This window comes from Phalacrocorax carbo, chromosome 5 (genome assembly GCF_963921805.1).
Source record: "Phalacrocorax carbo chromosome 5, bPhaCar2.1, whole genome shotgun sequence".
In the NCBI taxonomy this organism is placed as follows: Eukaryota; Metazoa; Chordata; class Aves; order Suliformes; family Phalacrocoracidae; genus Phalacrocorax; species Phalacrocorax carbo.
In genome coordinates this window covers 132,744-156,237 of record NC_087517.1, presented here as the reverse complement: position 1 = coordinate 156,237, position 23,494 = coordinate 132,744, and the positions used below count along the sequence as shown (strand labels likewise).

General features: G+C 40.9%; 1 protein-coding gene across 17 annotated transcripts in view; it reads right to left on the bottom strand.

Moving 5' to 3' along the window:
* Window positions 1-21,119, bottom strand: part of BAZ2B (bromodomain adjacent to zinc finger domain 2B) — a 165,869-nt gene extending 144,750 nt beyond the window's left edge. For 11 of the 17 annotated variants that reach the window (XM_064450867.1, XM_064450865.1, XM_064450869.1 and 8 more), the window contains exon 1: window positions 20,886-21,119. The gene's annotated coding sequence lies outside the window, so the exon portion shown is untranslated. Of the gene's footprint in view, window positions 1-20,739 lie in introns of all 17 variants that reach the window. The other 6 variants (XM_064450875.1, XM_064450879.1, XM_064450880.1 and 3 more) reach the window with 2 other exon arrangements.
* Window positions 21,120-23,494: the final 2,375 nt, after the last annotated feature.

Below are 23,494 nucleotides of genomic sequence, written 5' to 3'. Positions count from 1 at the left end.
CCTGGACAAAGGGACCGAGCATCCCCTCAGCAAGTTCGCTGACGATCCCAAGCTGGGAGGAGTGGCTGATGCACCAGAAGGCTGTGCTGCCATCCAGCAAGACCTGGACAGGCTGGAGAGCTGGGCCCGAGGGAACCTCATGGAGTTCAACAAGAGCCAGTGCAAGGTCCCGCCCCTGGGGAGGAACAACCCCCCCGCACCAGCACAGGCTGGGGGGGACCTGCTGGAGAGCGGCTCTGCTGAGAAGGCCCTGGGGTGCTGGGGGGCAGCAAGGTGACCCTGAGCCAGCACTGGGCCCTTGGGGCCAAGGGGGCCAACAGAGTCCTGGGCTGCATTAAAGGATTGTGGCCAGCAGGGTGAGGAAGGTTATCCTCTCCCTCTACTCTGCCCCAGTGAGGCCACACCTGCAGTGCTGGGTCCAGTTCTGGGCCCCCCAGTTCAAGAAAGACAGGGAACTGCTGGAGAGAGGCCAGGGGAGAGCTACGAAGGTGGTCAGGGGGCTGGAGCATCTCCCTTGTGAGGAAAGGCTGAGGGACCTGGGCTTGTTCAGCCTGGGGAAAAGAAGGCTGAGGGGGATCTCATCAATGCTTATAAATATCTGAAGGGTGGGTGTCAGGAGGATGGGACTGGACTCTTTTCAGTGGTGCCCAACCACAGGCCAAGGGGCAATGGGCAATAGCTGGAACACAGGAAGTTCCCCCTGAACATGAGGACAAACCCCTTCCCTGTGCGGGTGCCAGAGCAGGGGCACAGGCTGCCCAGAGAGGCTGTGGGGTCCCTTCCCTGGAGACATTCAAACGCTGCCTGGACACGGTCCTGTGCCCCCTGCTCTGGGGGTGCCTGCTCAAGCAGGGGGTTGGACAGGATGATCTCCAGAGGGCCCTGCCAACTCCCACCAGTCTGTGATTCTGTGATAATACTATCTTTTCTCTGACAATTGTGCCTAGAAAAGGTAGTAATGTTGAAAAAAAACAAACCAAAAAAACACTTAGAATCTGCCCAGAAAAAAAGAGCCTAGATCTTTTTACAGCCTACATTCTTGTGAATAGTGTGATTCAATATAAGTTGGGTACAACATTGTTCATAGTAAATGAAATATGAGTTAATGAAATGAGAAGGCTACTGAAATCTGGTAAATAATTTTTGATGAGAAAAAGTGTAGTTACGTTTTGAAGACAAAAACCAAATTACTAAACATATTAAAATAGCATCAGTGTTACTACTGAAATCATGGAAAGAGCCCAGTCACCGACTAATTTAAGGCTGAGATTCGGCAAAACAATTTACACACTTAGCTCCTTTAAGTGTCAGTAGGCTAATGCCTGTTTATGAACACAGACACACACTTAAATCTATTCAGCATTAAGATGCATTAACTTAATCTAACTGCATCTGAGTTATGATACATGCCCTACATCTAATGGTAAATTTATGTAGTGAGGTCACCTGAGATCTATATACTAAGTTTTCTTCTAGCACATGCAGGCCACAATTCAAGGAATACAAATGACAACTGAACAAGCACCTTTATAGAATCATAGAACCATTTAGGTTGGAAAAGACCCTGAAGAACATTGAGTCCAACCATTAACCTTATACTGCCAAGTCCAACACTAAACCATGTCCCCAACTGCCACATCTACACGTCTTTTAAATACCTCCAGGGATGGTGACCCCACTGCTTCCCTGGGCAGCCTGGCCCAATGCTTGACAACCCTTTCAGTGAAAAAATTGTTCCTAATATCCAACCTAAACTTCCCCTGACACAGCTTGAGCCCATCTCCTCTCATCCTATCACAAGTTGCTTGGGAGCAGAGACCAACCCCCCCACTCACTACAGCCTCCTTTCAGGCAGCTGCAGAGAGCGAGAAGGGCTCCCCTCAGCCCCCCCTTCTCCAGGCTAAACCCCCCCAGCCCCCTCAGCCGCTCCCCAGCACACTTGTGCTCCAGACCCTGCCCCAGCTCTGCTGCCCTTCTCTGGACACGCTCCAGCCCCTCAAGGGCCTTCTTGTCCCGAGGGGCCCAAACCTGAGCCCGGCATTCGAGGTGGGGCCTCCCCAGGGCCGAGCACAGGGGCCCCATCCCTGCCCGGCCCCTGCTGGCCACACCAGGGCTGACACAAGCCCGGGGGCTGGTGGCCTCCTTGGCCACCCGGGCACTGCTGGCTCATGCCCAGCCGGCTGTCAGCCAGCACCCCCAGGGCCTTCTCCGCCGGGCACTTTCCAGCCACTCTGCCCCAGGCCTGGAGCGTTGCCTGGGGGTGGTGTGACCCAAGGGCAGGACCCAGCACTTGGCCTTGTTAAACCTCACACAACTGGCCTCAGTCCATCGCTCCAACCTGTCCAGGTCCCTCTGCAGAGCCTTCCTTCCCTCAACCAAATGGACACTCCTCCCCAACTTGGTGTCATCTGCAAACTTACAGAGCGTGCACTCAACACCCTCATCCAGATTATTGATAAAGATATTAAACAGAGCTGGCCCCAGCCAACACTGAGCCCTGGGAAACACCACTTGTGACTGGCCACCAACTGGATTTAACTCCATTCACCACAACTCTTCAGGCCCAGCCAACCAGCCATTTTTTTACCGAGCCCATCCAAGCCATGAGCAGCCAGTTTCTCCAGGAGAATGCTGTGGGAAACTGTGCCAAAGGCTTTATTAAGTCCAGGTAGACAACATCCACAGCTTCTCCCTCACCCACTAAGTGGGTCACCTTGTCATAGAAGGAGATCAGGTTAGTCAAACAGGACCTGTCTTTCCTAAACCCATGCTGACTGGGTCTGATCACTTGGTTATCCTGTACATGACACATGATGGCACTCAAGATGATCTGCTCCATAACCTACCTGGCACTAAGGTCAGGCTGACAGGCCTGTAGTTCCCCAGGTCCTCCCTCCTTCTGGCCCTTCTTGTAGGTGGGCATCGGATTTGCTAAATTCCAGACAACTGTGACCTCCCCAGTTACCCAGGACTGCTGATAGATGATGGAAAGTGGCTTGGTGAGCACTTCCACCAGTTCCCTCAGTATCCTTGGGTGGTCCCACCCAGACCCATAGACTTGGATATGTATAAGTAGCCTAGCCATCACTAAGCATTTCCCCTTGGATTATGGGGGCTTCACTCTGCTCCCCGGCCCTGCCTTCCAGCTCATGGGACTGGGCACCCAGATGACAACTGGTCTTACTATTAACGGCTGAGGCAAAGGCGGCATCAAGTACCTCAGCCTTTTCCTCATCCTTTGTCACTATGTTTCCCCCCGCATCCAGTAAAGGATGAAGATTCTCCTTAGCCGTCCTTTTGTTGTTAATGTATTTATAGAAACATTTTTTCTTGTCTTTTATGGCAGTAGTCAGGTTAAGTTCTAGTTGGGCTTCGGCCCTTCTAATTTTCTCCCTGCATAGCCTCACAACATCCTCGTAGGTCCTCCTGAGTTGCCTGCCCCTTCTTCCAAAGGTCATAAACTCTCCTTTTGCCCCTGAGTTCTAGCCAAAGCTCTCTGTTCAAGCCAGGCCAGTCTTCCCCACCAGCTCATTGTTTGGCACATGGGGATGACCTGCTCCTGTCTTGAATAATGTCCAGCCTTCCTGGACTCCTTTGCCCTTCAGGGCTGCCTCCCAGGGGACTCTGTCAACCAGGCCCCTGAAGAGGCCAAAGTCTGCCTTTGGGAAGTCCAAGGTAGCAGCTCTGTGTGTCCCCTCCTTACTTCTCTGAGAATTGAAAACTCTATCATGTCATGACCACTATGCCCAAGAGAGCCTCCAACCACCACATCACCCACAAGTCCCTCTCTGTTTGCAAACATCAGGTCTAACGGGACACCCTCCCCAGTTTATCTCCTTTAGTGAAACACCATTTGGGAATAAATGCATACCTTCTTGTTAAATAAAGGTTTACAATACATGTTAACCCAGTAATTAGTCTTAACAAGCACACTGGATCAGGTCACTTTCACTTAACAGTTCTCTGCATTAGATCAGTTTTGCTTCAACTGTACACATTCCATTCAGAAAATGAGCGTATCTGACAAACTGGATGCCTTGTCTTCACAACTTATATGAACTACAGACAAACTTAAGCTCATGAGCAGACTTGTTTAATTTAGCCCAACCAAAATAAGACACATATTTTTCAAATGACTACGATACAAAATGTTCCTTTAAAATTATCATTGCGATATTGAAGCCACAAACCTCTCAAGAAAGCATTAAAAAACACCTAAAAGCTTTGTTGCACTAGAGCAACATGTATTTCAATACTTCAGAATTAATTACCCATCTAACACATACAATCTCTCCAATTCCTAGTACTGCTATTTCTCTTATTCTTGCAATGAAAGTTAAACACAGTATATCCACGTACAGAATGGCCAACCTAATAGTTAAGCCTGTTTGTGACAATTAATACACTCAGGCTTCTGTGTTTAAAAACAATGTTGTTTGCTGTTAGGAGCAATGTCACAGCAAGTACAATTCTGAGATATTCTCACTTTTAAAGCTACATTTCAGAAAGCAATTACCCCAAAAAAGTGCTCTGCTTCTAAGTACTACTGTTGACAGCACTGATAGGTTACCTGCTGCACACAAAAAAGGGCAAAACTAACAAAGAGTAACATGTTTGTACTAGTTTCTGACATGTTTTAAATCTTCTCCTTTCACAGGTGATCCAGAAGGAAAACAGGCTGAGAACTGTATGTAGCAGGTGGCCTCTTCTAGCCTTTTTTTATGTACAAGTTACAACAAGTCTTCTCTAAACCAGATGCAAACTCCATGACTCAGCTACTATAAGCCCCACAGGACACAAGTAGTTTCAACATTTTTATTTATTACTCCAGCCAAACACATTAGCTCAAATTTAACAGCAACTCGCTTGCAATGATGTGTGAAGTCTTTCGGATAGGACATTTTTCATTTCCATTTAATATAAGGCCAACAACATACTCTGAGTTGACACCTACTGCGGTTTGTCTTTTGGCTTTTTGAGATCATAGTTCACAAGGAATTGGTACTCTGCATGTAACAGTTCTGTTGTTTACTACAGTGCTATCAGTTTTTTCCCCAATGAAAAGAAAGAACTTGTACTGGCCAAGTAACTAACCTATTTATGCACCTTGTACAATTTCACTAGCAGTTTCACATTATTTCCATTCCTAAAATTCTGTTCAACGTTGAAGTCCTTCTCAGGAAGTTCATAAAAATGTATTTTAAATACATCCATGACATAAAGCTTTATTTAAAAAGAGCTTCTTGTACATAAAAAAAAAAAACCACCTCCTTTTTTTAAACAAAATTCTAACAACATGCTGCAAAGCCTTGCTCAAAATTCTCTTCCTTGTAAAAATTCAATCCCAGCACCCCTGACATTGTTTCAGATACCTTGGGACTTTAAGGCAAATTCAGAATTCCGAATTTAGAGAAGAACAGGATTTTCTTGTTGCTTTTCTAGTATGCGCTTTAGTTTCTACCTCTCCTACATAAATTGTTCAACCTTAGTTATAATACACATTATGCAGTGAAAATGTTGCATTTTGTAGTTCTGTGGTCCAAATATTTAAATGTTTATATATGCTAATACACAGATACAAACACCTACACCTTATCCAAAGCTTAAATAATTTTTCTAAAACTCACAAAGGATCAGTTCCAGTCATTTAAGAGAAATATCCAAATATAACAACTACTCAAACGCATCAAAGCAAACAGTCTATGGTTTCAAAAGTTCTCTTAAACTTAAAAAAAAAAAGAGCTCACAATTAAAAAAAGAATTACAACAGAACAATGTAGTCAGTGCTCTAGGAATTAGTAAAATTAGTCTAGTATTAACAGTTGAAGCCTATAAGAATCCAGTCCATGGCCCAAACATTTGTTCACACAAGGTTTCAAAAAAAAGGAATTGTTTTAATGGCATGCCACTGGATTTTAGAATGCTTTACTTGGCTATAATACAGGTTATTTTGCCTGTAAGACAACTGTGCGGTTCAGTCTGAATGGAATTCTGCTTGCATCTACCAATCGTTTACTAAATCAGTGACTGAAAGGCATTTATGGAGGCATGCACCATAGTCCAAATTGTTCATTTTTAGGATTTAATGGAAACACACACAATTTAAGAGACAACATATTTATGTATTAAGTCCTGAAATCACTTGTCAAATAGAAAAATGAAGCAACTCTCCAACTGACACATTAATCTGACTACTCACAGCCTGTTCCTCTAGTCCATGACAAAAACCCCATTCTAAAGTGCTTTTTTACAAGTCATATGAGTCACAAAAAGGTAAAGCAAAAGCTGCCAGAGTAATTTAAGCATTTACTTTATCCTCCCCTCTAAAAATCTGTTCCCATGGAAAGAGAAGGAGAAACTAAGTCAGACAGTTCAGTTGCTGGCTGCTGGCTCTCCAGGTCTGCTTTTGTTCCCATGGCAACTGATGTGGCATCAGGAAAAACAAATAAAATAAAAAGGATAAACAACAGCTAAAGGTCGAAGTACTATTTCACAAAAAAAAAAGTGACCTCTGTACTACAAAATGCTAATAAACATAAATTACAACATTAGAGGCCCTGTGCTAGAAGTCAAAAACCAGTTTGCGAAAATAACCACAGAAGTATGATCTGAAGCATCGAACTCTCAATTTATAAAAGAATCTGCAGAGCATGAAAACTCTTCATCATCCAGCAAAAACCCTCTTCCCCCTTCCTATATAAGAACACACATATATACTGCCATATGCAGTTGTCATTTATTTGCTCATGCATATCTGGCATCGTAATAAATGAGCTTGTCCCAGACTTATTTTAGAACAGAAATAGCTTGTTTTCTGGTTTTTTCCTTCTTTCTCAGCAGCTCAGCCCTGAATTGCCACAAGCAGCAGAGATTAAATCCGAAGTACTCTCAGTAAGTACTACCCAGTCATAGCTATACTTGTCCGCTGTCTCGAGAGAAAACAGAATGAGGCTGCTGATTGGACAAAACTTTAATCACATCTCTGCCAGTCAAATATGACAATATAAGGCAGTCCTTTGGTCTATGCATTGTTCTTTAATTCTGCCATTTCCTGGGTAGTTTTTTCTTCTGAATGCTTTTCTTCTTTGATCCTGGAACTTCTGGTTTGTTTTTCACTCTGCTGAAACTAACAATAGGTTGTGGCCTACAACCTACGAGGATCTTGGGATTCTTCCCCCCACATTTCCAGCTTGAGAGAGGACTACATACACCAATATATACTTAATATAAGTGACACTGCAACATGCAGTTAGTTCAAGACTCTTTCACATGGAAAATGTATACATTAGGACTAAGGGTAGGTATGGAATGTACTATCTTCAGCCCTTCCCTCCCATTTTTGACAATATTTGAGATACAGACTATTTCAGAAATGTATGAGGCTCATCTTATCAGCTATGGTGTTAGGAGAATTTATTCAAGGAGCAGAACGAAAATATCCTCTTCCCCAGAATTAATTTCCTAGAGCTGGAGAGAAGGTAAATAAACACTTAAAAGGCAAGGGTGGGGTAAAGACTGAGTTTACAAATATCACACACAATATACCTGAAGACTAAATATACATACACAGGAACAGGGAAGGAAAGGGATAAGGGAAAAATCTGTAAGGTTGAAGTTACAGTACATAAAATTGTTCTCCATTACATTACGTTAAAGAAGAATGCACATTAACAAACTCAGTGCAAAAAGAGCACAGTAAGGAACCAAGAATGAAGGACAGGATAATCAGTGATGACAGACAAACCTGTGGTGAAAAATCACAAACCAAAGATGATTACTTTCCAATCCCTCACATAACAACATGAAGAAACCTCTATATTCATTTAAATCTTAGAAGAATTTCTGTATTTTTGGCATCCTTATTACTACATCTACACAATACAGCAATTACGAACAAAAACAAAATTAACAGCAACTAATTCAGAATAAAGGTCCAGCTACACAAGTAATTAACATTTGATAAAGAATAAAGGTATATATCCCCTCAGAAATCAGAAGTATGAGGATTTAACAAGCCTAACACTGCATTTCAATCACCATGTTCAGCAGCCACTGATAAATAAGTCTTCCATTAATATATCTAAGCATTCTAAGTGCATTGTAATTTTGCTCTCCACAGCATCCAAGGCTGATTCCACAATTTAACCCAGCATCAAGTGAAAAGCACTACTACTTGTTTTATGTTAACAAAACTACTGGGTTTTTTTCACTGGGTTATTTTAGTTCCAATATTATATTTCAGTCATATCTAACATGCCAAAAAATTGTTTTCTACTTACTTTACTATTCCAAGCATGACTTTGGAGCACTTGGTCATAGCACAGGCTGAAGACTTCTATATGCTCTCATCTCATATGGGAAGCATTCCAAAACTGGTGATTCCTTTCAGTTTAATTTGCTTTTTATTCTGCTTGACAGGGTGACATCAATTAATATAGTGCCCCAGATGTTTCCTGTTTTGTCCTTTTGGTTTTTTTTTCTCCTGGTAATGTGTCAAACTTGCATTGTTACTGCTGCTGAACTGATGTTTTTAACAGAATTATGCAGTATGACTCCCATATCTCTACCTGATAGCAGGTAATTAATTTAGAACCCATCACTGTGTGTATGTTTAGCTCATGTTATTCTTCCTGCTTCCTTCTGCTCCATGTGCATTACTTCAAATTCATCAGTGATTAATTTCATGCAGCCACTTCGCTTCCTGAGGTTCTTCCAGTTCAGTTTCATATTTTCATAAGCATGGTGTTTTTTCACCATGGTAAAACTTTTTTTTCATTAGCAGATAAACTCAGTCTGTACCCTATAAGGTCCTTTCAAGTTACACCCTGTTTAAAAAAAAAAAACCACACACCAAAACAAAAACCTATCCTGCACTGTAACCAAGTGTTCAAAAAACCTGACATCACTCACAGTGAAGACAAGCTACCCAGTAGCAGAAATCAATATGGGTATCATGAATTTGAAACATGCTGTTTGTAAACACTGTTTGAAACATCTTAACTAGAGTGAGGTCTTAAACTACTTTTAATCTGCGTGTGGCTGCTGCTTTTTCAAAATAAAATCTAATAAATAAGACTTTCAGTAAACCAAAATCTATAAAGCATTTGGTGAATTCATGCTGAAACTGAAATTTTCTTTAAAAATGGATATATACATGAAGTAATCTGACGCCCCTTTGTCTATATAATGCAAATTTTAGTTTTGCATTTTTCTGTCCATAAACACTACCACGATGTTCAATAAACAAGTAATATCTTAACTTTTATTATCAATCTGCAATGGGATAGGTTAAAGCCAATGGCTCAGGGCTAGACAGACCCAATCACCACACCAACTGCAAAAGAAATAACTGCCTTTTCAAGAAACTGAAGAGACAAAACGAAAGGCCCATTATGCGCTTTTTTCAGGGGAACAGTTTAGGTTTGAATAGTTTTTATCTGGAAAACAGGCATTAACTGATTCTGTTAACATCTTTCCATGGCTAGTAAGACATGCAAACAACTCACATCCTACTTTTTTCTCCAAGTAAACCATCACAAACTTTAAAATTAAGAAATATGAAATAAAAACGTGACAATTAGTCATATCAGCAACTATCCCTTCCTACCAAGCAAGGGATACCTTCCAACACAGTACTAGATCACTGTACATCCAAACCAATACATGAATCTTTATTTCTACCCTAGACATTCATAACTAAATAACACAGGTGACTTCTCTAAACAGTTGCTTTATTCCTGTTAGGCTTTTAAGAACTATCTATCAATCTGTTCAATGCTATACTGAATCAGGGGTCATCCTGCAGCTCCAGGCTGACTAAACCCTACCACAATAAAACACAACTTTTGCTTCTAAACATCAAGTACTGTATAGCTCAAACGTTCTTCTGAAACATCTCTGAAAAAACTGTGCGTTTAAGTGTCACTGCTTTCCACAATCAGCAGTTCTCGCCAAACAACATATTACAACTTGCAGTGCTATTTTCAGCCAAGAATACTGATTTACTATTTCTGGATCACCTCCTCTGTCATAGGTCTTCCCCCCGAAGTTAGCATATTTTTCCCTAAAAAATCTGCAGAGACTATTATAAAGAATCAGACCTGAAACCTGACACTCAAATAGATCTTTAAATTTAAGCAAACTTTTGCAGTTTTCTGCAAATTATTTACTGAGTTATGAATCACTCAAGTTATATATGGAAACATGTGCTTGTAAGGGGCTGCTAAACTAAAGAATAAGATCCTGTGTATAAATAGAACATAATATAATGAACATGAAGATTTATGCACATCACCTAACTATCCTAGCACTCAAATTATCTATATTATTGCCTATGCCGCTGGAAGCAACAGGGGCAACCAACACTGAAGAATGAACCCTTCCCTCAGTCCAGGTTTTATAAAATTAATAGAATGCAGGTCAGTTCTGCTGAGGTCAACGTATGAAGCAAAAAAAAAGTAACTCAGCTTTACCAAGTTTGTTAGAGATCCCACTTACTTCCATTTCAACTGTCTCCAACAACATATAATGCAGATCACTCCATTAGATGATTGGTCGTGTATTTAAGCACTTCGCAAGATACCAGAACTACAGTAATTATATAAATTAAGCATTTAGACACAAAGAAACAAAAAAAGTGATTGTCCCCCCTACATGCCTGGTTTATTATGACGTCTATTAACAGATCTCTCAAAGTATACAATTCATCTCCATGACTGCAAAAAGACTGTAGGCTACATTTAAACACTACTCTGTATAAAACAGTGATATCAACACAATAAACTTTGCAATATGCTGTATACCCATAACATCATAATTGTTAACACTGAAAATTTACTGGCATCTGCAAGAGTCAAAAGATTATAAATTTACCTCAGTGATAATCAGAAGCAGCTTGACACATAGAAAACATCTCTCAAAAAAACAGAACAGTATTCCAATCTGCTCTGTATCTTTATCACATAGAAATAAAAGGCAAATTACCTAGCATAATCTGTTCCTTTTAGCTCCCAATGCCAGGATAAAAAGGGCATTTTATAACTGATCACACTTACTAGTGCACTTAACATTAGTTTTACCCTAAAATAAGCAAGAGTGAGTTCCTTCCTTCCCTGCAAGCCATTTGACTATTCCTTTGCATGACAAACACACTACTTCATGCAGCTGTAAAAATCTACTTCAAAACTAACCCTCTGGACAAGGCTCAACTGTGTAATCAGTACTTCCCACTCATTCAAAAATACATTTGGTGCAGTGAAGATGACTTGCTATACATCTAAGCCATACGGGGGAAAATAAGGCTTGAAAAGCACTTCTAGAAAAGAAAAGAAGATGACAACAGCAGAAAAATGTAGTGCTAATATCACAGTTAACCGCCAAACAATAAACGACCTTCAGTAAGTTTGTTGTCATTCTAGGAACATATTCTTTCCTTAAGACTTTTTTTTTTTTGCTTTCTAAAATTTACTTCTCCAAACACTATTACATGCATGAAGTAGCAATTAAACTATAAAACCCCTGTAATATTATTTTCAGCTGGTAGCTGTTGGCAAGATTTTAAAAAAAATAAAACAAACCACACCACCAAACCCATCAAATAAAAGGCCTCTAGTATGCTATCCAAAGACTTTGCAGTTTAAGACATCCCTATTTTGTGTTCAAACATCCACCCACTTTGCTTAAACCGTATCCTCCAAATCTTTCCCCAATACATTCAAGGTACGACTAAATCCAAGTGCTTTCTCAGCTAAGTTGCCAGGAAGATAAAGAATTGCTGGAATGCAATACTGTGCTTTTTTTCAGTAACCCACACCCTTTCCTTGTCTTTAATCTAGACTTTGGATCTCAACTTTCTCCCCATTTCTCAGACTTTCTTTGGGACAGCAGCTTTTCAACATGGTCTATATTGACAACATGGCAAAAAAAATTCAATCACTGTCTGCTGTTGTCTGATTGTCAATGATTACTAAGTAGACAATTCCCATCGAGTGTTTAAAAGGGGGAGGGGAAGAAGAGCATCCATTTACTTCTTTAGAGTCCTACTTAAGGTCATTTCCCTGAAAGAGCCAAAATGGAACTCTACTGTTTCTAATATTAGACTTGCTAAGGTAAAAAAAAAAAAAAAAAAAAAACCAAACCCAGAAGAATTCTCCTTGCTTTTTGAAAGGTCTTACAACTGTGCTATGAAGAATTTGTTTCTGGCATTACAGCCATGGTAGAGGTTGGGTCCCCAAATGATCTAACTATTGAGCACTCTTCTGCCTCACTTTTCTCCTAAACTACAGTTGTAGTCTCAACTATTATCTCTGATCTAGCTCTTTCATCAACATTGAAAAGAAGCAGTGAGGTGCTTAAGGGTAACTCTAAGGATGAAAAATGATCAGAACTGCAATGAAAAAATACCGGTTTGCATTCCTTATGGTTTATCCTTTTTAAAATTGCTGAAAAGACCAGAGCTGTGAGGAGTGATAATGTCTTTTATTAAATCAACTGATACAGCTTGAAAAAACAGACTCTCTTTCAGGCATGTATGCCTGATATTTTTAACTCGCTAACTGACTAACACAGTAAGAAACCTTCCTTAATGGCTTCCCATCTTCCTGGATCCATATATATGAAGAAAGAATTTATATACATGTTTCCTCAGCAATACTTTTTATCTATATGCCAGGTTATGAGGTAGTAACTTACAACATACTGGATCAAAAGATGTGCGAGAGTGGGCATTCTGGGCACCCTTTTATTCCCACAGGAACTAAGGATGTTTGGAAAACTAATTTTTGTAGTCAGTCGTTCTCCTTTTAGAAGTTCCAGTCACTAGGGTAAGCAAAGATACATAAAAGTTATCAAACTAAGTGCATAAGCTAGTGGAAATGCCTTACTTTATTTCTAACCTGGAAAAGAAAACTGAAAGGGGCGGGGGTGGGAATCAACTTTACGAACACAGATTATATCTATTACTAGCCAATATTTCTAAGTATGTATTTTTCACATTATAATGACAGATAAGCTTACCCATGTAAAAGCACCACCATTTCTAATATATCCATAATTTTTTCCATGTGATGCTTGGCAAGACTGCGCTTACTACTATTTTACTACACCATCAGCCTGCATAATATAATCACATATTATACTTCTGGGTTTTCCTCCAAAAGCACTGGGCATACAATGCATGAAAACCCACAAATGTCAGCAACTACAGTTTTAGCCAGGTAACCTTGAATAAATCTAACAAAGATTTCTTACTCAGAACAACAAAAGCTACCAAAGGGACTACAAAGGTTGGCTGGTGTTACTTTTTTAGGCTGCTTTACATAACAAGATTTTGTATTTAAGATGTATGTCACTGCTCACCCTTACACTTTGTTTCTTCGAAGCTCAGTTTATCATTTTATTCAGCATTTAGTTAAAATTAAATATTTAATTCTGAGGCAGTTCTAGGATGCAAGCACAGCTAAAATGAAAGGCCTCTATGGCTGCAGTGACCAGATTTCAAATGCAGGTAGATCAATAAAAAAAAAAGCTCAAGCACAGCCTCCATGTGTGAGTAGAATGGTTTATAATAGCTTGCAAATGACTATGTGCTTGCTGTAACCAGCTGTTCTTAAATTATGAATATGCAACCAATTCATGTTAAAGCCAAATCCCAGCACTATTTCTGCAGGGAAATCCCAGTAGTTTTTGCTTGTTCTACATGTTAGTTCCGTTAAGGATACAAATAGCAGTAAGCTTCAGAACAAATACAACCAAACTATCGGCGTTTCATGCACGAAGTCCATTATCACAGCAGGGGTTGTCAATCTCTAGAACTTTCCTGTAACAGCTCAGGCAATACAACAATGATCTTGCAGCCAAAAAATAAAAAGAGAAAACAAAAAAATACAATCTCCACAGCATACACGAAAGCCCCTCTGCCGAGCTAATGCTTTTTTGCTTCAGCCAATCAGATGGTCAGCCCTGACCTGCTTGAAGGCTTGCATCAAGCCTCAAACACTTAAAAACATCAATCATAAAAACAAAGACAGGACATTGAATTATACAGTATTAACCTCCAGGGTTTGCATACAAAGACCTTAGATTTATTTATGTCCTAGCACATTAAGAGCTTCAGTACACTGTTCTTTACACCAAACCGGCTGCCAATTTGATGAACCTCTCTGCCCTCAGCAGGAGCACAGTGTCTTTGATTAATGAGTGCATGCTTGTGGAAAAGTGTAAGAACAGAAAACGGGGTAAAATCCACACAATCACGTCCCTATGCATCTGATGGACCACTACAATAATTTTTGTCAAACTGGTTTTCTTTTCTACAAGAAAAGACTATGGGCTGATGAGGAGGGTCATGGGGTTTTATTTGCTGATTATATTTGGATACCACACACCACTGTTCTAAAATAAGTAGCTGATAAAATGCAATGCATCGTTTATTAAAGAATCTTTCAGCATTAGAAAACAAAATACAAATCGATTAATAATTAGGGTCACAATCCAAAAAAGTTAGCAACACATTCAAAGCTAAGAAAAAAATACTCCCTAGAAGATTTAAAAGTTTCAACTTCTCATACAACAGTCTCACATCTGAGATTCAAGAACAGCTAGGCAGAGTATTTTGTGCCTTTAAATCACTGTATTTAATAAACATTCTAAAGGAAATCTAGCTTACACTTCCTGTAATTTGCAAGAAAACACCAGTAGGGTTCTCCATTATTCAAAGATTAAAATTCTTGTTATCGCCTCCAACTATTCCAGATCAGAAGTTCTATGAGGCTCCAAAAAGAAGACAACACTCACTGATGGTCGTTGCATTATTTGTAAACCTGCCTTCTTTTCCAAGGTTTCATACAGCTAACATTACCTGAGACAAGTCTTTATACTCAGCAGTCCCATCGATTTCAATGGGACCACTACTAATGTAAACAGTCCATCAGGTAGAGCAATTTTTCAGATGGTGCCTTTACGTTTTTAGTAGCTTGAATTTTAAGGTTTTGTGTGATTCCTCCCTCAGGGGCTAGAAAAATCTCTGCAATCTCTTTTTGCAAACTACCAAGGCTTAACCCATTCAGCTCTTCACAATGCCTGACCTACATCAAGTGAAAAGAGAGTCTTATGTCCTTTACACACAGAAAACAAGACATTCAGGAGGCCCTGATGGGTGTGAGTAGGAAGGCAATGGGTGAGATTTCACGTTAATGGCAACAGGCATCATCCTTCTGAAAGAAGGAAACAGACACTGACAAGCCCGACACGTCTTTTTTTTAAGTCCGTATTTTCAGAGACTAGGTCCAAGATATCATCTGTCACTAGGTAAGGTTTAAAAACATATACGTGCTTTGATATTTGTCTTTTCCCCACCGATCTGAAAACCATTCACATAAAAAGAAACTAGTATTAGGAATTTTGTCAAATGCATAAATTAAGTCTGTTAAACTAAGCAGGGAAAAACCCTGTATCTTCCTTGCATTTATGCTTGTTTCAGGTTTTTAATGTAGCAATAGACTTCCTCACACTCTGAGAGCGCTTCTTTCACCCGGTGGTCTAATTCAATGCTAATACTGCAATAAAATAAAGCACAATTTCTCCCTCCCCCAAAAAAAGAAAAGAAAATCAAAATGATACTGTAGATTCGGTAAGGCTTTTTTTCGTTTATTTTCATTTAAATCTCAAAGGAACTCCTGTATCAGACTTCAAAAAGTACATTGATTTTTTTTTTCTTTTTAAGGAATGGCTCAAGAGCATGGCATTATATAACCGTAAATTTAGGGCAGTAAAGAGATAAAAGAGTAAGCAAGAACTTGTATGTGAAACTGTGTGCTAACAGGATTAAATGTTCTACTTTTTTTTTTAACTTAAAATTGTACAATTAAGAAACAAAGTAACAAAGAAAAATACTGCATCTTGCTTTGCCCTTGTGCAGAGACTGGATGAAAACATGGTCGCAATTTCTTTTAACAACTACGTGTGCTCGACTTACCTACTCGAGTTGCATTACTCTCTGTAAAATAATAAACCACACACTTCAGTTTTCAAGGAAACGTCAACCCAGCACACTACAAATTAAAGTCAGTGAAGACAGCTTTTCTTTCTAACTCTACTTCGTGTGACGTTGGTAAAAGGCTAAATCCTTCTGTGGATCAGAGGCCTTCTCTGTGTAACAGTGAACTAACACATTCTCACCTTCATAAAAGTATTACGACACATAAATTTGAAAAAAATAATGCAAACCTACTATTTTCCTTATGCAAAACTTCTGGTGACCCCTTGTTGAATTGTTTGTTGCTTTTTTTCTCCCTTTTTTTTTTTTTAAATAAGCAGCAAAAATTGGGGGAGGATCTATTTTCTCTAGTCTTACCAGTATAGTATCCTTGTTTCTGTTCCCCATAGGCAGAGTAATGAGGGAAGAACTCCAAACCCCTACCACTCGCTTAGAACAAAGATGCATTTTCATTCTACCACTACACAGAAAGACTACAATAAACATAGTTTTAGAGTAAAAATATAGCAGTATAACCAAAAATTTTTTTAAAACATAAATGTCACTCACAAAGAGGACATTTCATTTCCTCCTTCGATGCAGTGGGGAAGATCATCTGTATCTAAATTCTGAACTCTGCATAATGTTATCTTCACCACAATCTTCCAGTTTCTTTAAAATATGGTGACCAACACATACTTACTACATTTTATCAAATGTTCGGGATGCTGTAAACTATCCAACAATCAGAAAAACCACTGCTGTTCTTGACACCTGTGTCAATGTTTCTTCCGATGGCAATTTACGGTCACAAACTAGCTTATAATGTGGTATGACAAAATTTACAGAACATACTGTAGTAAAACAACATTAACTCAAAAGTTGAGCCACACTTGTGAGAAAATGGTAGACTTCGAGAATCCTCATCGGGCCAAATTATCTACACGATGACAACACATAACACCGCTCATTCTTCTGTAATCTTCTATTAGAATAAAGTTCGCCAAATTAAAAAAAAAAAAAACAACACCCACCCACTGCCACTTCTTTGGTTTTCTTTAAAGATACCCATATTAGGGGCAGAGGGAATCACAGCAAAGCGATTTGAACTGTGGATGCCCTTACTCTGTCAGGGCGTGTGTGTGTGTAGCAAACTGCATTTTGGTTGTGCTAAGCCTACCTCCCAACAGCTAAAATCTCTTAATCTCAAATATGCCATATTAAGAATATTATAAAACTAAAAGCAGTTAAGTACTAATGCCTCCTTTCCCTAATTCAGGGAGAGGAGACAGCACAAACTTCCTTTTCTTTGCAACTGTGATATTCCACTTCTCGAGTAAGAACAGAGAAGTAGCAACAAAGACATTAACAATTGCAGTTCAAGCTGGGAGTGACTGTTCTGTTTCAATTCAATGACACCACTAATGGCTTCTTAGCAGTTCCATGAAATCAACCAGCTGTCAAGTCGCTGGATCAGAAAGAACAGTTATGCACTCCCATAAGAAAAAGCAACACATCAGGATGTTTTGCAAAACATCTGCTCCTTTACACTGCAGTTCCATAATAAATATGCAAACAAAGAAAACAAGAAATAGGGAAACAGGACCTAAAAAGACAGACTTCCATTACTTATTTGCATTTTCAGTGTCTCCCAAGAAGACCAAAAAAAAAAAAAAATCAGTCTTGCAGTGAGCACTATTTTTCATAACATCGTATAAAGATTAAACAAATATACTGCAGTGCTCAACCAATGCTTATTCCCTCCGTAATATAAAAATACTGCTAATTTATCTTTTGAAAGTGTGAAAGTACAAAGCACCTTATTACATGTTCAAGAGAATCAACTATTTCTCACCAAAAGGTACAAAGTCTGTATTTCATTATCTTTCCTCTAATGCTATTCAAATAATTTTACAATGTTATTGACAACCTACAATAACCTACATGAACTAATCTTAAAAACAATTACTTTTTGTGGGAACACTGACTTGTAAGGAACCCAGCACAGCGGCACTTAATTTAAAAAAGTTTAGCATGAGAAACACCAGGACCACAATTCCAGTTTATTTTCAATATATATTAGTCACAAAACCTTATTTTGTGCCATTCAGAAGAGAGTTTAGGTCAGTAATGAATAGTGAACGTTGCCTGATCCTCTGAAGAAACATTTTTACTCTCCAGAGTTCTACTTATGAGGAACTTCATCACAACCTAATATTAATACTCCCCTGCTTGCAAGGAATTGGTACCATCTACAATTAAACAAAAATCTCCTGCTTGAAGTGAACATAAAATTTCTTGAACATCAAAGAGATCCCTTAACAACTCCTAATGCTTCCTCTACCCACACTTCACAAAAACTACCTGGGCTACCATTTTCTTAATATAACGCAGTGTATTGATTTTGCAGCATTGTGACAGAAACATGTACATAGTTTATTATTGGTATGAGATGTCAAGTATACTATCATTTTCTGAAACTATTTATCCTCTGTTGCTCACCATTTATAACCTGTCAAATCTTCTAGACCTCTGTTGCATGTAGAATTTAGAACCATCTGTTGTACATGTTTTCAACTATTTAAACATTTTCACCTACCTAGTATTCACAGAGCTGGGAAATACTCAATGCAACCACACTGTCCGATGCATAAGAAAAACAACAACAAAAAAGCCTACACCCCAAAAAGCACACAAAGCACACACACCCCCTCGAGGTAAGTATCTGAAATTTATTCCAACATAACCTTAAGGACGCTTTAGGTACATCATTCAGTACTGACTTGGACAGAAAAAGGGTTTTGATGTACTAACAGCTATTCCTGTTACTTTCTATGTTAACTGTTGTCAATGTTTTTCCCAACCCTGAAGACAAAGAAAATGCAAATTAAACACAGGCAGTTTCATGTTCTCGTTAGTGTGACTGTAAATATGCAGCAAGTACAACAAGTATAGGAAAAAGAACGGGAAAACATAACTTCACCTACAATAGTTGTTCCTTATCAAGTATTCTGTGTTTCACCAAGTTGTATCATGTGACCAGAAAAACTTTTATGATATTTAAAAAAAAAAAAGTGCAATTGAGAAGTAAATTAACAGAACAGTACCTTGTATTGTTTCCCTTTTCACAACAGATGACGCAGACCTTATTGCCAGAGGTAAAGAGAATTTTTTTTCTTTTTTTAATGAGTAACTACTTTTGCCACCCACATTATATAGTATCTGGAACATAACCCAAACTACACTTAACACAGATATATATATATAGGTACTTTCCAGGCGGAATCTTTTAACAATATAGCTTAATAAGTTTTTTCCTTCCAAACACACACCCCAAATCCATCATTTAAAAATAGCTCAACTGTGTATTTCCATGTTCCTCATCCCAAGTAGAAACTGTTTATTCCTCAGGGAAGATTCTGTACCAAGTGCTTCATGTAAACAAAAATAATGCAAATCTCCAGATGATTCGTTATTTAACATAAGAACTTTGGAATGTATTTTTAAACAACAAACCAATTAAGCAAGCACTGCATATTAAATACTAAAGGCCAGGACAAAAAAAAAAAAAAAAAAAAGGCGGGGAGGGGGAGACTAACCCAAAAGCACAATTACAAAATTACTGTTACAAAACCAGACAGCAGATAAAGAAGCATATTCTTAACGTTCCCCGAACTTGCAGTCTCAAATAGGAACCTTTCTCTTTAAAGTGCAGTTTACAACGTTAGATCAGGAATTCCGGGGGAAAGCACAAACTCCTGGAAAAATTCCCCTTAAACTTTACATGACGTCACTGTCTGTCCCTGTAACATTTCCTAAACTTTGAGTCTTATCCAAAAGGACTTTCAGGATTTCCACTCATTCCCTCCTAAAACAAACGGACAGACTTAGGAATAAAAATTTGCCCAAGATGGCGAAAGGCTCGTTGTTTAGAGGGCAGAAAAATGGAGGATATTGTAATATACACAAAGGGATAAATTTCAACAACTCGGCCCAGGGCTGCAGCTGCTTGTTCCTCTTCATAAAGAAGCAACACGCACAAAAGATGAAGGCGGAGGGGCCCGCAGCGAGTCGGGTGCGCGGAACGGCGCCCGCTCCCGGCCCGCCCCGCACCCCGCCGCCCTGCTGCCGCACGCCGCGGCGCGGGCTGCGCCTACGCGCCCGCGGCCGGGAGCGCGAGGGCGGGCGGGAGGCAGCCAGGGGCCGCCCGCGCGGGGCGCAGCGCGCTCCGGCCGCCCCCGCCGCCCCTTCCCGGCAGCCGCTCCGCGCGGCCCCGCCGAACGTCTCGCGCCGCTCCGCGCCCGCGCACTGCCGGCCGGCACGCCCGGCCTGACAGCCCCGGCCGGCGCCGGGCCAGGGGCGCGGGGCAGCTCCGCGGCGGCGAGGGGGGCGCGGGGGCGCAGGCGGTGGACGACAGGGGCGGGAGGGCCGGCGCGCACCGCACCGCGCCACACAAAAGAGCCGCCCCGGCGGCTGCCACCAGCCGCTGCGCGGCCCGAGAGGCTGCAGGCGACCGCCGGCAGAGACGTGACCGGCGCCGCCCGGCCAAGGGACCGGCTTGCGGCCATAAGCAAAGTTTAAAATCGCTTGGGACCCAGGCCGTCCCGTCGCGGGACGCCCCGGCCCCGGCCGCCTCCCCAGGACTTGCCTAACCGCGGCCCCGCCGCCTCCCGACCGCAGCCCTGCCCGGGCAGGGCCCCGCGGCGGGACCTGCACTCGCGCCCGGAGACGCGGCCGGCCCACCACAACAAAGAGGCGATACGCACCAGCAGGGGAACGGCCAGGGAGGCAGGCGCAGCCCGACTCGGGAACCCAGGCACGGGCGCAGCGCGGCAAGTCGCTGTAACGCTCCAGGCGTTCGTCTAGAAGGAAAACTCTACTACGCGGAGCGGAAGGAGCGGCTGTAACTCACCTCGGCGGTCGGGGGAGCGCTGCCCGCGCCTCAGGTGCGGCGGGCCGGGGTGCGCGCGCCGGCAGGGCGGCCCTCGCCGCGCTCTCCGGAGCCTCGCGCAGCTCGGGGAGGGGGCGGGGGCGCGGGGGCGCGCGCGCGCTGCGGGCGCAGTGCCGGCCGCTCCGTGCCCCTCGCCGCCGCGCCAGACGGAGCCGGTCCCTCCTCAAGGCTTATTCAGCTTCACCGACCAAAAGTGACGTCAGCCAACCCGGCTCCTCGCTCCAACAATGCGCGTTGCTGTTAACGAGACGGGAAAGAGAGAATTGTTTATCCCGCTCCAGCCCCGGTAGTAAATGACCGGCCGGCTCCGAGGAGGAGCAGGGGCGCGAGCCGCATGCCGGTTTTCCAAGCGCGGTCCTGGCGCTCGCTCTGCGCGGCCGTGTTCTGTTCAGAAAAAGTTATGAACAGTTCGTGTTTTTCAGGCAACGCCAGGAGGACGCAGGTCTGCATTTGGTCATTTTTTTAATGACGACTTTACTGATGGGGGGAGGAACACGGTTGCCCACCTGAAGTACCTAAATTAATTCTTAACACTGGAGATTTAAGTTCAGGTAAAGAAAATAAATTTCAATATGGCAACAAAGAATTTGTGCTACAAACAATAGCCGTCTGCTGAAAAAAAAAAAAGCGACCCGTTTCTGAAAGAAATTTTAAAGAAGCCTAGCAAATCAGAAATTCGCTGGAAGCAACGTTCAACTTTTATGCTCTAGAACTATATAAATTAATTTCAAGTAAAACGGGCGACAAGAGTGGGGGAATTAAGTTAAAGTTAGGGGAAAGTATTAAAATTCACCAGATATTGACACAACTAGAAAAAAAGTACATCTTTCAAATACCAATGTTCTCACCTTGCTTGAAACAACCTGTGCAGATTATTGTTAAAAAAAGTAAAAGCTGTGCTTCCCTACACTAACCCTTCCAACTACACACATGGTATCCTCCTCCTTTCTCTTTCTTTGGCATAGTCTCAAACTCAGGCAGGGTTAAAGTACACTTCAAGAGCCAAAGGACTGCTCCCTATAAACCGTAACGCTATAGATTTAAAGTTATAGCACGGTGCAATGAAGAAAATCTAAGTGTTTTCAGTATGAGCCCGTAAAAATCATACTTGCAGAATTTAAGAATATGTACAGCTTGTTAAATGCTACATACAAGCTTTGTAAATATCAACATTATTTCTAAATAAAGCTGATCTCAGCATAAAGAAACATGCGTATGTAGAAAGATGCTATTGTTTTCTGTTTCCTCTTCAGCCACTGGCTGTGATTTTAATTGTGCTGGAGGATCTTCATTAGTATTAACACATGGGGAGATTTCACAAAGCTGCTTCATTAGGGAAAAAAAAAGAAGCTTGGCAGACTAGCTCTTTTTGCATGCAATGAGAATGTCAGCCTTACCTCGGTCATTTGTAACATAATAAGTGCAAGCACAATGATTGCAATGCAGGAACATTGGGGGAAGGGCAAAAATGCTGCCTAATACGGATATGAGAAAAGAAAGCTTCTCATTACACAGTAAAATGTATGCTAAAAATTAGTGAAGATGATGCCTCATGAGACTCATGCTAAATACATTAACGTGCTGATATGTTTTTAATTATTATTTTTGTACCAGTTTATTTCATTCCCAGGATTCACATCCAGCAGCAAAGGTTTGCTAGCATGTATTGATTTTTTTGTCCGCCACATTCCCGGAATACAGATTTTAATCATTTCACTACACCACACTCAGTAATTTCATTAAAAACTGGAACCTTCCATCCCCAGAAAGGCATTTAATTTCAGTGACACACAATTTCTTTTAGCAGCAAACTGTCTCAACAGTAAAAGCTGGCCTAAGGTTCAAATGCATAATTTAGTCCTGAGTTCTCCATGCTCTGCATTCCTTTGAAGCTATAATTTGACTAACTACCTAATAACTGTAATAAGGACAATGATTTCCTTATAATATGTTATTAACCCTTATTTAATTAACTCGGAGGCCAAGCTCTGTACATGTTTGATTGGGTCAGTACCTCTCTAACCTCAAAATTTACTAATAATGGTCTTGAAAAAAAAAAAAGAGTGTGGGATAAGAATGAGTATGGGTACAATAAATAGCTGTTTTGCTCAAAATGTTACGCATCAAAAACTCATGCATTTTCCAAGACAACAATATCGTCATTCAGGAGATAACATGATTCTTTTAAGGGGAAACAAACACTGGATTTAGATAATTCGCTATCAAATTTAATGGCTGTTATGTACATATTTAATATCTCTGCTTGTAACATTTAAAATAAATTCTAATATCTATTATTATTACAACTACTCTAAATAACCATTCTAAATATATTTTTTGCTGTTAATAAGCCAAGCCATAGTATCTTGAGAAAAATAAAGGTGCGTGTATGTTCAGACAATATTCTGTAATCTTTGTTTTCTGTAATGTTCAGCAGGGCAGTTTAATCAACTTGAATACAGAACCACAGGCCCCAACACACACTTCTCTTCCCAAAGTTCAGTCAACTATCCAAATGTAAACCACTTGGACATATCTGACATCAAAACAGGAACAATACCTTTCTCACT